This window comes from Nannospalax galili, unplaced genomic scaffold (genome assembly GCF_000622305.1).
Source record: "Nannospalax galili isolate Female #2095 unplaced genomic scaffold, S.galili_v1.0 scaffold182, whole genome shotgun sequence".
Taxonomy (NCBI): Eukaryota; Metazoa; Chordata; class Mammalia; order Rodentia; family Spalacidae; genus Nannospalax; species Nannospalax galili.
The window spans coordinates 4,045,868-4,061,843 of record NW_008348662.1 but is presented as its reverse complement, the minus strand read 5'-3'; the positions used below and the strand labels follow the sequence as shown (position 1 = coordinate 4,061,843).

General features: G+C 40.3%; 1 protein-coding gene across 6 annotated transcripts in view; it reads right to left on the bottom strand.

Annotated features, from left to right (window-relative positions):
• The window catches only part of Il1r1 (interleukin 1 receptor type 1), a 75,949-nt gene that overhangs the window by 42,881 nt on the left and 17,092 nt on the right, over window positions 1-15,976 (bottom strand). For 2 of the 6 annotated variants that reach the window (XM_029569727.1, XM_029569729.1), the window contains one exon: window positions 1,367-1,541. The exons of the other annotated variants lie outside the window; for them this stretch is intronic. The gene's annotated coding sequence lies outside the window, so the exon portion shown is untranslated. The remainder of the gene's footprint in view (window positions 1-1,366; window positions 1,542-15,976) is intronic. 6 annotated transcript variants of the gene reach the window in all.

Here is a 15,976-nt window from a genome sequence, read left to right as displayed (position 1 = left end):
AAGAAAGAAAAAGGAAGAATCAATCAATCAATCTGGAAGTCTTAATGATGGCTAACATAAACTCACCCTAAAATTTATATACTGAAATTTTTTAAGCAATTTATGAGTAACAAAATCGATTAGAGCAATTATGTAAAAATAAAAATTACACTTCTCTTCCCACTTGAGACAGAGTCTTATTATGTTGCCCAGGGTGTCCTAAGCCTTTCAAGTAGCAGGGACTACAGACGCATGCTGCAGGGCTTTTCTCTTTTTTACGTACTGACCCTTTCCCACTACTTGTACCCTAAGTATCCTGCTAGACACATGGGCCTTTACACACAGATGGGACTCTCAAATGCACGTTCCAAATGACAGGATTTGAAGATATCCTCTGCTCACCTTAAGGTTTTAAAGGTCCACCTAGCACCTTGATTTCACCTCCTCCTTCCCTCAGTCATGCTGAGCACTTTCCCTGACTTCTTCTCTCTGCTTCCTTTCTCTAGGTAACTCGATTGTGCATCCCTCCACTTCATCCCCTGGCTCGGAGTCTATGTAAAATAGATACTGTCACCCACACAGCACCATGCTTAGCTTTCAGACCACACAAATGCATGGAACGTGTTCATATACATCAGCGTAAGACACACCACTAACTCTGTTGCTGTTGCACACTGATGATAGCTCTGGGTGTCATAGCAAAACCTTGTCCTGCATGGGCATGGACTCAGCCCATGCAGTCCTTGGACTCAGCCAAGGACCAGCCCTGGCAGCAGGGCAGCCTAGACCTATAGACAGGCTGCCTAACAAAGTTCAATAAAGCATCCAGGAGTCTCCAGACCTTCCCAGAGGGATAAGAGGGGGCAGACCTTACAATTGAGGCTGGATGGACAAGCATGAGCTCAGTTGAAGTTTGTAAGAGCACAGGATGACTTGTGGACTAGAATCCCTCCCCAGGGACCAGGACAACCCTTAATCACTCCAGTTTCCTTCACCCCCACTACCCCCAAAGACTTCCAGTTAGAACAAAAAAGGGGAGAGAATTCTGAATAGGATGTGTCATCACCCCCCCCAAAAATGCTGACTCTTGAATCAATAAACCTGAAACACCCTTACATCAGTAATTTTTTTTGTCACCAGATAGAATAAGAATTCATAAGCAAATTATAGAGAAATGCATAAGCAGTTATAGAGAAATAAAGACAATTATGTTTTCATAGGTAGGACCTCTGTGATTCTTAACTTGCTACACCTATTTTTGTTATTTATGGAGCTGCCAGTAATCTCTCCCACAGAACCACATCATAGACTTAAAACCACTGTCCCAGATGGACTTCCTTGCACAGCGCAGTTTTTCTGCTCCTGTCACACATTTTCCACTACCGACCTCCAAACAAGCACTTCTGTACCGGTGTCTCTCATGACCTCCAGTCACTGCAACATCTGCTTGAGTTGGTTCAACATTCTCCCTTTGTGTTAGCAGCTGTTCCTGGGCTTCTATGGTCATCTTTCTAGTCCTCTGATCTTGTCAGGCGTTTACCAGGCATAAGGCCACAAGTTAACTGGAGATGAGAACTGATGAGAAAGTGTAGCAAACATCAAGGCCATCAGCCCTTTCTTAACTTCCTTCATAAGGAGAGGGAAAAAAGGACAGATGTGATAAGCCAATTGTTTGCTCCGCTGCAATTTAATCTTGCTCAATGAAAGCAAATAGCAGAAAGAGGTTTTGTGCCTGGTTTGCATCACATGTTGACAGAGAAGCACTTCCGTGTGCTGCTGCCCCTAGCAGAACCAGACTGGTAGAGGCCTCTCCTCCCCACCAGTCCCCTCTCCTCTCTCCTCCTTCCTCTCCTCTCCTCTTTCTCGCTTTCCCTTTTCCCTCCCTCCTCCTTCCCCTCATTTTCTCTCTGCGTCTGTTTCATGATTGGTCTAACTTGTGAAACTTACAAAAACTGAACGATTGTTGCCCAGAAGGCAGTCTTCCCTTGTTTCTCCCTGTGGCCTAAGAAGTGCCTATTGAAACTCTGGGATACAGTCATATAGCAGCCATCTAACAAGAGCATGGCCTCTTTAAATTCCCTTTTATTTATTAATTTTTGTGTCTTCATTTGTTTGCATTTGTGTTGGGGGTGGGTATACATGTGTGCGCATGCATGTGGAAGTCAGAGGACAACCTCCAGTGTTGTTCTCCTGGCTCTGCTCACCTGTCTCTGCCTCTGCAGGGCAGAGATTACAAGTATGCTCTACCACACCTGACCCTTTTTTTAAAAACATGGGTTATGAGGATTCAACTGAGGTCTCTGTGCTTGCAAGACAAACATTTCACCTGATGAGTTATCTCCTAAGCCCCTACACTCATTTTTAAATAGAGTATATTTTTCATTCTGACAGTCCCATCCTCTTTGATTCTCTGTAGCTACCAGTAACCAGTCTCTAAGTTGTGTCAATTTTCCCTTTCCTTATAAGCACCTTCCTAAATCTATATGTTCATTTGATACCTTTCAATTTGTTGATCTCATCTGAATATAGCTGTCAACATATTTTCTGAGTGGTTTCCCTTTGATACGATACAATGTAGTAAATTAAAAGCAGTGCTCATTAACTTTGAGGAGGCATATTGAATTGCTGTTCACTGAATGTGTAAATGAAGTCTACTCCCTTTGAATCTGGGCTGACTTTAGTGACTTACTCAACCAATTTCAACAAATAGAAGGAGGTAGAAATGACTCCCAAGCCCAATCAGAGAAACTTCTCAAGGTTTTTTCTAGGACCCTTGAATATTCACCCTTCATGCCCAGGACTGAGGACAGACCTATTACTGTCCTCAGACGACCGTACTATCGGAGGCTCCAGCCACATGGAATCTGTGTGCAGCTGCTATTGGCCACAGCCTCAGCTGTCACCCTCAACCAACCCCAGGCAGAAGAAGGTACCATCTTTGATGACAGGCCAGTCAACTCTAATCTGATAACATCCACAAGAAGCCCTAAGCGTGTTCTACCTGTTTGAGCCACAGCACCCCACACATTGTTGTTCTGTGGCACAGTTTCAGGGTCAACTGAAGCACAGTGGTAGACAAACAAAACAATGAACACACTCAGGAATATGCCTGGGTTCTCCATGGCTCATCCTATACCATATAAATTCACATGAGCATGCCAGGTCTCCCAGATTAACAGCACTAACACTCGCCCTCTCTTCTCTAGCATCTGAATGCTGTCTATGACAGAGGACTTCCTTGAGATTATCATTATGACAATCTCACCAGCACACTAAGTTAAAATGAGAGTTTGAGATGATCAAATAGACTTAGTTTTGAATATGTTATTTTGAGCTTCTAGCTATGACTAAATACCGTTAGGTAAATGCTAACCATGTGAATGATTTAATCTCTAGCATTAGTCAGTGATTTTTCTAAGAAACAGTACAACCCATGAGAAGTAAATCTCTATAATGCATTTGGAACCTGAATCTGGAGGAGTGAGGAGTAGGCAACTGTTTCTATCAGCAGAAACAGAAAAAAATATGAGCGGACCTTTGAGTGTCATACTTCATTAACCATTTCACTAATACTCAAGTACTGCATTTACCAACCTGTGACTCAGTAGCCAAGGAACTGCAATCCAAGAATAATTACCATTATCTATGATTGACCTGAGGGAGGATAGGATCTGGGAAAGTTCTTTGCCTTGTATCTAAGAGGAGAGAAGGCTATAGGGACACTGAATCCTTCTTTGATTCCTGCAAATTCATAAGTAAGTCAGTCGAGAGAGAGAGAGAGAGAGAGAGAAAGAGGAAAGGTGCTAAGGAAACGGTGATCAAGATATGGTTTAAACATGGTCCTAACAATCATGGACACACAGCAGCTGTGATCATCTGCATGACACAGGCACACACATACACACACACACACACACACACACACACGAAGACATAAAAGCTGGAGGGTCACTAGTTGGGAAGAAGGAGAAGGTCAGAAGGAATTAGAGGTGAAAAGGGAAGGTAATGGGTAGAGAGAGGAATGTGATGAAATACCCAGTATACAGGTAAGACTCTGTCAAAAATGTTTATAAATTAAGGGACTGGAGAGATGGCTCAGTGGTTAAGAGCATTGGTTGCTCTTGCAGAGGACTGATTCCCAGCACCCACACGGTGGCTAATAACCATCCATAACTCCAGTTATAAGGGAATCCAATGCTCCCTTCTGACCTCTGTGGACATTGCATGATACGGCTGCACTTACATGCAGCCAATACAGTCATACACATAAAATAAGAATAATAAATAAATTTTTTTAATTATACATAATTTAAAAATCAATTCCAAGAAACATTTAAGTTAAAATAAAAGAAAAATATACTATTATGAACCATAAGAGAACGTACTCTACATATTATAAATATATGTTATTTAGCAAATTTAGAAAAGAAGGCATTGCCTGATGTGGTGGTAAAACCCTGTGATCTCAGCAACTGTGGAGATTGAGACAGGAAGATTATGGGTTCAAGGCTAGCCTGGGCTACATAGTAAATTGCATGCCAATGTACCAGAGCTACACAGCAAAGCCAAACTGAAGGAAAGAGGAAGGGAGACACGGGGAAGGAAAAGGGAAGAGATGGGATGGGATGGAGAAGAAAAGAGATGGAGAAGAGAAGAGGAGAGGGGAGGGAAGAGGAAGGAAATAGGGAGGAAAGGAGAAGGAAATAGGGAGGAAAGGGGAAGGTTTTTTCTTTCTCTGTTGGGTATGGAAATAGTGAAAGAGGTCCCTGCACAATACAGAAAATCTAACAATGTGGAGACAGAGTCCTCAGAGAAAACCTAATCCAGGTGTGACCGGGGAATAAACAACCAGGACACTGCCAGGCACTCTGTGGGTTTATGGGAAGAACAGACTGCCATCTGTTGGTGCCGTCACCACCACTTTACATGTATAATCCGTATCTTCCATCAATTTATACTTAACTTTTCATATTATTGATCCTCCCTAAACGTTACTGTTTTAAATTGAAGTTCTTGAATGTTCACTGCTAATACATTGACATACAGCTGGTTTTTGTATATTGATCTGTAACCTACAAAACTAACTTATTAGTTCTGTTAACTTTTTGCAGATTGAATAGGATTTTCTATCTTAAGACCAAATGTTATTTGCAAATCATCTTTCCAAGATGATATGCTATATATTTCTTTTTCTTCACTTTTTTTCTTTTTGCACACGCTAAATCCTTTCATACAGTACTGAATAAAAGTTAGGAAGCAGGGCCGGGCGTGAGTGGCACATACCTTTAATCCCGGCACTCAGGAGTCAGAGGCAGGTGGATCCTCTGTGAGTTCGAGGCCAGCCTGGTCTACAGAGTCAGCTCCAGGCAGCTGGAGCTACAGGGAGACCCTGTCTCAAAAAGACCAAAAATAAATAAATAATAAAAAATAAAAAAAGAGTTAGGAAGCAGGAATTCTTGCCTTGCTGGGCTTAGGGAAAAAAGCTTTCATTAAGTCTGACGCTAGCCCCTTTTTAGATACCCCTTTATTAAGATGAAGAACTTTATATTCCTAGTTTGCTGGAAATCTTAATCAAGAATATGAATTGGATTTTGTCAAACACTTCTCCATTATTTACTTTTAGTTTTATTTATATAATGAATTACATTTATTGATTTTCCAGTGTTGAGTCAATCTTGCTTTATGAGGCTAATTAATCATTATATATTTGCTTTTTTACATACTGCTGGGTTTTATGTACTAGTGCTCTGTTTAGAAATTTTATGTCTCTGTTCATGAGACATACTGGTCTGTAGTTCTCTTGAAGTGTCCCCTCTAGTTATGATATACAGGAAATGATGGCCTCAGAGAGTTGGGATGAATTTATGACTCAAGAATGCTTGACACTTCAGTTTTCTGGAAGAGTTTGAGTAGAACTGATATTATATCTTCCTTAAAACCCTGTTACAAGGGTTTGGGACTGGAGTTTTCTGTGTGGAATGGATACATATAAACATGTTTTTATACCTTTCATTTTCCTCATACCTCTCTGAGCACATGAAATACAGTTAAAATAACCTTTAATGTGCTTGTGTGCTAATTCTAATATTTATGTTAATCTTTGGTTGGCTTAGATTTATTTTCCTACTGCTTAATCTATCAGGTAGTTCTTCGTTGAATACTAAGCATTGTGGGCTTTTACTTTCTAGACTCTGGATGTGTTTACTTCCAGGATACATTCAAGTTACTGAAAATGTTTTAATTCTTTGGGGTTTTGCTTTTAAGATTTGTTAGGTAGGGTCATGGCAGCAGTTGTCCTAAGACATATTTTCTCCATTGCTAAAGTTTGACCCTTTTGAGCCCTCTGTTGCTAAGGACATTTTCCTGTCAACTAGTAGTGATAACGATTATTCCTGGTCATGTTCACAGTTTTACCTAGTGCTTTAGAGTGGTTCCTTTCCTGGCTTGGGTGTTTTTCTCACATGCAAGTGTAGGTCAGTGTGCTGCTGATTTCCTAGACGGGACACTGATGGTCCCTGAAATGCCCATTCTCTGCAGCTGTTCCCTTTCACTTGGGACCACAGCTACTATGGCCATCCTTAGCTCTTGGGAATTCGGGAAGTTGCTGAGCCATGCCTGGGCTACTCTTCCCTGTACTATGGCCTGGAAACTCACATCAGCAAACAGCAATAACCAAGGATTCACCCATTCCCTTCTTACCTCCTAGGAGTCTGGGCCTTTAACCACTGTCATTAATATCTTTAAAACCCTGGCTTTGTGGATTTTGTCTAGTTATTTGACTGTTTCTGGTGAGAGTAAATCCAGGCTTGATTTCTCCATTCCAACTGGTCTCAGAAACCTGCTAACAATTTGATTTGGAAAAGTTCTTGAACTCTTTATAAAACATAAACAGTAAAGCAGAACTGATTGATGCTCATCAAGGCAAAGACTTTTGAGGAAGGAAATAAATTAGAAGTGATGCAAGATAAGAACGTGCTAGCAGCTGTTGGGTCTAGGTAGCAGAGAGACCGGTGATACTGGAGATAAGGCTCCAGCCAGGAGGGAAAATTTCCCAAGGTTGCTACCAGGGATGGGAAAGAAAGACTGGTTGTAAAGAACCAGAGGAAGAAAGACAAAGGGGACAAAGAAAGGAAGGGAGGAGGCATCTGAAGGACAGAGTTCACAATTTCCTGTCTCCGCTTCTGGAAAATCCAAGAATTTTGAAGGAAAAATCATTAACAATTGCCATTTGGAAACAGGCATAAGAAAGGAGAATCTGGAAGGGGATTCTGAGGAGGTTTCAAAAATTACTAAAGTTTGGAGCACTATGCACAAAGGAAAATAAATCAACCTGGATGCCCACTGATGGAGGAATAGATGAAGAATGTGTGTGCCTGTGTGCATGCATGTGTGTGTGTGGTGATGGAGTATTATTCAGTAATAGAGAAAATGAAATACTTCTATTTATAGCATCATAGATGGAACTACAAGGGGTTGATGATTGAAAAAAATCAGGTGCAGAAAGACAAATACCACATGTTCTCACTTAACACGTGGACCCTTAAAAAGTTGATTCTATATAAGTAAACAGAACAGTAGTCAACCAAGGTGGGGAAGGATGGAGAGGAGAGGCAATGATGTTCAGTGTGTCCAAGCATAAGTTAGGTAAGAATAATAATTTTGAACGCTAAGATAACTAGCGTTGACAATAATTTTGTGATCCAAAGAGCTACTGGGGAGGATTTTGAATATTTCTAAAATAAAGAAATGATAAATGTATAAGGTGATGGATATGACGATAACCTTGATCTGATCATCTGTACACATGTACACGACTTGGTATCACACCATGACCCATAAGACGTACAATTATCACATGCCAATTAGAAATGAAATTTAAAGTTAATAAAGAGAAAGGACATTACCCATTAGTCATTCTCAGAAGGTTTCTGATCCATATTTAGCATACAGTAAGAAATTGCATTTGTCTGTGGATATGACAAAGATGGGCTTTTCTCCAGGATCTGTGACTTCTCCAGTAGTGTATATTCAGCTATGTTTATAGTGCCACACATGGGAGTCCCCTCCCATTTCCACGGCTTTAAGTCCAATTAGACAGCTGTTGATTACCCCCAAGACGAAAGTGTCACTACTGCACTTCTATAGTTTGTTATGTTGGTCATTGTTATAGTTATTAGGCTTTAAAACAGAGGTTGGACCACTGACTGATTTTCTCCCTTAGCAGCTTGCATAGTATCCTCCAAAATTATGAGAGCTGGTCTTCAGGGAGGAGGCTTCCAGGTCCATTCCAGCTCCATTGCTCCAAGTCCTGTGTCCAAAGTATGTCTGTCTTCAACAAGAAGGTCTTACCTTCAAGTTCTGGGAGGTAATCAAGAGCTGTGGTAGTAGTCTGTGTTATCTTTGGAGCCTCTTGGACTACCCTGACCAACAACTTGAAGGGTGTATGAAATGCATAAAAAACTCAATAAAAATATATAATAAGAAAAAAAAAGATCCCTGAGAACCTCTCGGAGGGTCCTTAAGTTCAAAACTACTTTCATAATAATTCAAATAAGCCTTTTTCATATACTTTCTCTCATGAAGTTCAATGGAATTTTCCAGAGACTCTATAGTGTATATCTCAAAGATCAACTGTAGAAGCAAAAAAGTAACTTTAACTCTTATGTTAACCTAAACATAAAAGATTTTCCAGAAAAAAATGTAAACATTGTTAAACAATTCCCACCTTTGTTTTAAATATATAATTCTTTTATGAACTATAATCATGTTATTTACATTAACAGGTAATATCTTTATTGGCACTCTTAATAATCCATAAATTTACTTTTTGAATTATTTAGTTTTAAGGCTGGAGAGATGGCTCAGTGGTTAAGAGCATGGGCTGCTCTTGCCGAGGACTCAGGTTTGAGTCCCAGCACTCACATGGCAGCTAACAACTGTCTATAACTTTAGTTCCAAGGGATCCAAAGTCCTCTTCTGACCTCTGCAGACATGACACAGGTACACTTAACCTATATGCAGGCAATATACTCATACACATAAAATAAAATTTAAAGAAAATAAAATAATAAATTAGTTTTAGCTTCTAATGCAGTTATATAAGTAATATTAGTAGAATTAACCATTCAGATAGAAGCTCTTTAACATTACCAACAATTTTTAAGAATGCTTAGACTAAAATGTGAGAATTTCTCTACATAAAGCATCCTTATGAGATCAGTGGATAAGACATGGAAGTAATTTCTGATGGAAAGACAAAGGGTGAAATGGTCAGGAGGGAGAGTTTCCCTCTGCACTAGCTGCCTCATCTATTACTCTAGCTTTGAAATGATATTTCAGAGAACAAAAGCCATAATGGGTTGTCCCACAGCTATTACTGAGGTTTTAACTGTCCTTTAGGTAGAACAAGCCCTGCCCTGAATTCCCCACAAAGGTACAGAATCATTGTGTCATCTTGAACACAATTTTATTCAAACACAGCATCATATTGATTACTTTCCTCCTGAGAGTATCAATGTAAGGGAAGACAGATTTGATATCTGACAGAATCAATTTAAGGGAACTGATATCTGACAGAATCAATTTAAGGGAAGACAGATTTGTTATGGCTCACCATTTCAGAGGATACATTCCCTCACGATGGGGAAGGTATGGTGGGTAAAGTGGCTTGGTCTATGGTGGCAGATGCTAGCAGTGGAGGCTTCTTCCATGGTGCTAACCAGGAAGCATGACACTCATACCCCAAGCAGATAGCACCTTCAAGGCCTGCCCTACCTCAGAGTGGGCACTGAACAAGTCCCTTAACTTCGTCTGTGTCTCAGTTTCATCAGTGGTAAAGTAATAGTGCAGCTATGTGATGCATAATGGCATTTGGGTCACTGATGGACCGTGTACAAAGATGGTCCCATAAGATAATGTGACCTGGTAGCACCAGAACCATCTCAGTGTATAACTCTGTGCTGTCGACACAATGACAAAACCATCTAAGGACACTCTTCTTAGCACATTTCCCCATCATTAAGAGATGTACAAAATATTGTGATAGTTCCCACTATGCTGGGTCACTGAAAAGACTGAGCAAGTTAATTCATAAAAGAATTCACGTTGTCTGATGCATGCTTGGTGACAGAGATGATCGTTATCAGTCTTACAGTACTTGTACCTGCCTTATGCTCAGTGTATTTACTCAAGCCTTTTGACTCTAAGAAGTGGATATAATAGTATCTGCCCAATTGCACCAGCGACTATTGAGAAAATTACAGAAAGTGCTCCCGGAACTATTTTTAACTAAAAAATACTATGCAAATAAGTAAATATTACTGGGGCTTTCTTAGGTATAAACTCAAAGTGTGATGTCATTTTGGAAAAGGGAATTTTCTGGTAAAAAAGTGAGCCGGTATTGATAGTTGAAAGAGTAGACACCAGTCACCACAATTGACAAATTCCTCATTCCAAAAACACCAACCAAAACCACATTTAAAAAGCAGGGCATTTCTGCTAAACACTGAAGTCTGAAAGTAATCACATATGAAATGTACAAATAATTTGATCTCTGTGAGACAAGGACTTGAACTTGGTCAGTACTGTGAAGAACTATTAAGAATTAAAGTGTAAACACTCAGTACCCAAGGCTAAGAAAGTTTTAAACACAAAGGTCATCCCTCAATGAGAAATTTCACAACATTCTTTACGTAAACTTAGAAATTTATTGTCATGCCAAAGAAGTTCTGTTTCTTTTCATTTTTCATTGTTGAAAAGTTTTGGCCAAACTTGAATCACTTCCTGTCTTAATAACTGCAATATGTCTTTCTTGTTCCTCCCACATTGCTAACTCTGAAATCACTACTGCCAAAAAAATCCCCCTCCCTTGTTGCCAAATATATCTCCCAAGATATTAGATGTCTGCTTAACTGTTAGAAGTTGCACACATGCATGAACATGTGTGTGCATATACATGTCCCTGTGTCGCTCAAGTCCCTACTAATGTTTCTTAGCACATGTACCATCTGACTTGACCTAGCTAATTAACTCTCTGTCCCCACTACAACTTAAGTACCACGAGGGTAAGATTCTGGTCTTTTTACTCACTGTTGTGTTATCCTTATTTTAAATAAAGCTTGGTACATGCATTTAAAATACGTATTGATAACTGTTTATTGTTACAGTTTGGATCTAAAATGTCCGTCAAAGACTCGTGTCTGAAATACCTGGTTCCCAGCTAGTGGCACTATTTTGGGCGGAAATAGAACCCTTAGGAGGGCAGATATAGTCACTAGAGGCAGGACTTCGAAGGTCATACCCAGGCCTTGGGTGCTGGCCTTTGAGGGTTATATCTAGTCCCTGGGTGCTGTTGTCTATTCTCTGCTTCTTGGCCTACAGTGATGTGGCTAGCTCCCACCATGCATTTCTGATATCATGAAACTCTGGAGGTACTCTGCCATGTGACCTGAACAATGATGAACTGAAGACCTCTGAAACCATGAACCAAAGTAAGTCCTTCCTACTCTTAAGTTGTCTGTCAGTTATTTTGTTACATTGATGAAAAAGTAACTATTAGCATATCTCTGTTTGAGAGGGGGCATGATTTATTGGATAGAATTTGGACTATTAGATATTTGAAAATGTACACAACAACATTGTATAACAAACCGTCTTCCATCCTACAAAACTTCCAACTGTCACACAAGGCCTGAATCTGTAGGTATGCTCTAAGTCTAGAACCAAACTCTGTCATCTAAACATGAAGTATCTTTGTACGGTTTTTAGTATTTGTTAAAATTTCTCAAAATACAGCTACTAGATAGGTCAAGGGAGAAGTTGAGTTGAATTAATTTGTGGAAGTTTATAAAAGATTTTTCACCACAGGAGAAAAACACAACACTGATGTCACTACTGTCCATGACACTGGAATTATGAGGCCCAGGCACCATGGTCTCTCATTGCAAACTTCTCTGTGTGTAACTACAACCATCTGACAACTTCTCCCACTTCAGTCAGCTCCACACATGTCCATACAGTAACTTTTATGTCTTCTCTATATTATAATTAGGGTAATATATTTAAAATTTTAATACCATGTATAGGTAAGTTATCATAGTATGGGAAAGTGCATATTATAAATCATTTAGGAAAACAGAACAGTAAGGCTCAGCTGAACCAGAATCTTAAAGTGGAGAAGACACTATTTCTTTGGCTTATCCTGATTGTCTACTTGTTCACCTAGTTCGTCCCACACCTCACCCAGGGTTTGTGATCTATTCAATAAAGTCTTCTAGGGAGAGCCATTTCAATTTCCAAGACTTATTATACCCCACCATGACAAAAGGCCTTCACAGATGGGGTTCCTGGGAGGTACTTTATTATAGTACTTTATTTAGTTTTGTTCATCTTTCTTTTGAAGCACTAGTAACTACAACTTTCTCATGAGCCCTTACTTTTTTATTATTACTGTGAGCCCTACTTTGAAATACTACACTCAAGGCTACAAAGAAGTATTAACCCAACTACATCAGCTGACATTTCAAAAGTAAGGATCACAACAGATGGGGGAAGCTTGACAATCTGTTCTCCTCTCTCCCATCTCTCTCTTACCATCTCCTCTATGTGCTACAGTGGATATTCAGCCAAATGTGATCTCACTCTGAATATAACTTCATTATGCCACTGAGATTCCTTGGAATCTCAAGAAACAATCATAAGGTTATCAAGATTATCAAAAGCAATGCCCAAGGTAAAAGCAGACATTGTGCCAGAATAAATCCAAGCTCAGAATCATTCCTGATGCTGAAATGCTGACAGGAGATGCGAGAAGAGGTCCTCTCAGGAAGTTTTCCTACTAAAACATAGTACAGAGAAGAGAAACACCATGTCAAAAAATCCATGGGCTCCAGATGGTTGTATGGTAGCTAAGACAAGTCTCCAAGAGAGCCTCCAGCCACCAGCCTTGAGACCCAGGAGGGAGACCATTTTACCATCCCCTACTGTCTTTGTTTAACCTTTTCCTGCCTCTAGAACAGAAAACTGCTGTCTTGGCATTTTCTTCAATGATCTCATCTCTCCCTCCCTCCCCCTCCCCCACTTCTCTCTCTCTCTCTTTCTCTCTCTCTCTCTCTCTCTCTCTCTCTCTCTCTCTCTCTCTCTCTCTGCCCCTCATATTCCCATCTCCCTCTACAATGTCTTCCAAGCCTCATTCTCATTCTTTTCTATCAACCAAGAAAGATTTACATATGGCATGGTACAGATTTCTGTATGTTCTTGGAGTTGCACTAATGTACGTTACTTTAAACTGCCATGTTTTATTTTTTGTGAATGGAGTACTATATTGACAGTTAGGAACTATTTCCCCTAGCCCTTTCATCTACTAACTTATTATCTAATACTAAAAAAATTTTATTAATAATGTTTCCATTAATGTTCATGATAAATTTGGCTTTGATTTACCAAAATTTGTATTAAGTATGGAACTCTAGAAATATTTCGTTTTGACAAGATAAATATTATAAGACCACTTATCTTGCTTCTCAAAGTGTGTTTTGTAATACTTATTCCAACAAATGCAAACACAGCTTCACATGTACTTGAAATTGACTAGAACAGAAGATATTGCTCAGCTCTCAAGTCCAGTATAGAGTTCAAATCACCAACAGGACATTAATCTAAATGAAAATGTCGTTTATAGCATTGTCGTAGAAAAGATGCTGTTATGCAATGACAAAATATCTATTTTGAGATGTAGTCTAACTTCAGAGGGTTTATAAATTAAAATGAGATACTAAATAGTTTAAAATGAGGTGCTAAAATGTGTGAAGCTATGCTGAAAGGGAAAAGGGATGCTGTGTGTGTTTGTGTTTGTTTGAGTACATGTAAGTATGCGTGTGTGCGCACATTCTGCTAGGCTAGATGACCAATGAGCCTCAGAGATCTACCTGTCTCTAATACTCTCCTCCCTCATAACTGGGATTGCAGCCATGCACTGCCATGCTCAGCTTTTTGAGGTGGATTTGGGAGCTCTGAACTCATGACCTTGTGCTTGCATGGCAGGTACTTTGCTGACTAAGCCGTCTCCCCAATCCCAAAGGTGCTTTTTAATTATCCCAAATTGCAATTTATGCCTCAAAAGTCATGGAGGAAGCTGGGACAAATAGACCATAAAGTGGGCCAGGACAGTGGAGATCTGCCTCCCACACAGTCATCCAGGAGAGTCTTTGACTGACAGGAAGAGAGAGAAGAGAGAGAGAGAGAGAGAGAGAGAGAGAGAGAGAGAGAGAGAGAGAGAGAGAGAGAGAGAGAGAGAGAGAGAGAGCTCAGCTCTCATGCCCAAGCCTGGAGGGAGAGTAAGTTGCTACCAGAGTCTACCCCTCAGAGAAGGCAGTCTCAGTGGGATCTGCTACAGCAGGACAATGAGCGCAGCCTCACAGCTGAGAGAATAACTTTCAGCAGGAATGGAGAATCTGCCAAAGTTCCTGGATCAAGGATGGGGAATGAAATTACTAAGCAAGCTAGAACAGGCTCAGAGGTGGGTGAGGAGATTGGAGCCCAGGGACTTTTATCTGTGGGCAATGGGAAGGCCCATGGTTATTAGCATTGGCAGCTTGATGCCCAAAGCACTACTAAGCTTGTCATGCCATGAGAGATACCCAATAGAACAAAATATAAAAAGGGTTCTTGATCACCACAGATCAACAGGATATAATATCTCACTAAAGCCAATGCCACAGTCCCTGAAAGACACAGGGTGGACACTAAGCCAGAGAGCAGCAAAATGAAGAACCCTGGGAGGGTTTACCAAGACTTACTGATATTTAAAGTCCACCGGGCCCCAGTCATAACACCTGCATTTGCCTAAACCCTTTAACTTGGACCAGACACACCAGAACTCATGTATTCCTACCTTTAAAAAGGTTTGGTTAATCATTAACCACTTTTTATTATGAACATAGGACATACTAGACAGTGTGTTTAGAAACAAATCAGACAAAATCTCTACATGCTGCAAGGTGTGGACAAACAATAGACAGCGTGATAAAAAGGAAGTTATGCAGTGGGTGAAAAGGCAAATGCAGAAGAAACTAAGAGCCTGCTTCCGGAAGCCTGTGGTGGTTTGAACGCGCGTCTCCCGTAGGCTCCAAGTATTTGGACACTTGTTCCCCAGTTTGTGGCATTATTTAGAGAGGGTTATGAAACCTTTAGGAGGTGTGGCCATGCTGGAGGAAGCACGCCACTGGGGGCAAGCTTTGAGAGTTCTTAAGCCTCGCTGGATTTCCAGTTTCACTCAGCTCTCTGCTCTAACCTCCCCAACTCTCCTTCTGGAACCCTAAGCCAAATAAACTCTTCCTTCTATAACGTGCCTTGGTCATGGAGTTTTATCACAGCAACAGAAATGTAACTAATAAAAAGCCTGAGCTGGAGCGCAAGACTCTACTTAGGTGCACAACACACTTATCCCACCTGAGCCCCTCTGTGTCTGCCAGTGCTGCCTCCTTCTGTGTGATGCTGAAGGATGAACACAAACTAGGTCTTCAAGGGACCTAGAATCTGCCTGGGAGTGTAAATCATTAACTTCCTATGGGCAGGGTGATGTCCTTTCCTCCACTAACAAATACCTACCAAGCATGGAGTCAACTGTATGTCAGGCATTGGGCACTCACACAACAGAAACAGCACACACCACACATATAACATTTGGAGATACACTGTACATATTCACCAAAGATACACTATACACATGACACACAGAATATATACAACACATATTGCACATAGCACAATCTCATAACACAGAAACATACTACACACACTCTTCCAGTACATACAACATACATATTTACACAACGGAGTCATATAACACATACAAAACACACAACAAGCACACAATACACATATCATACACTCGAAAGACACAAGAAACACATACACAACACACAGTACTCTCATTGCAGCACAGGGAATATATACAGAACACATAAAAAACAAACACAACATATAATAGACACACAAT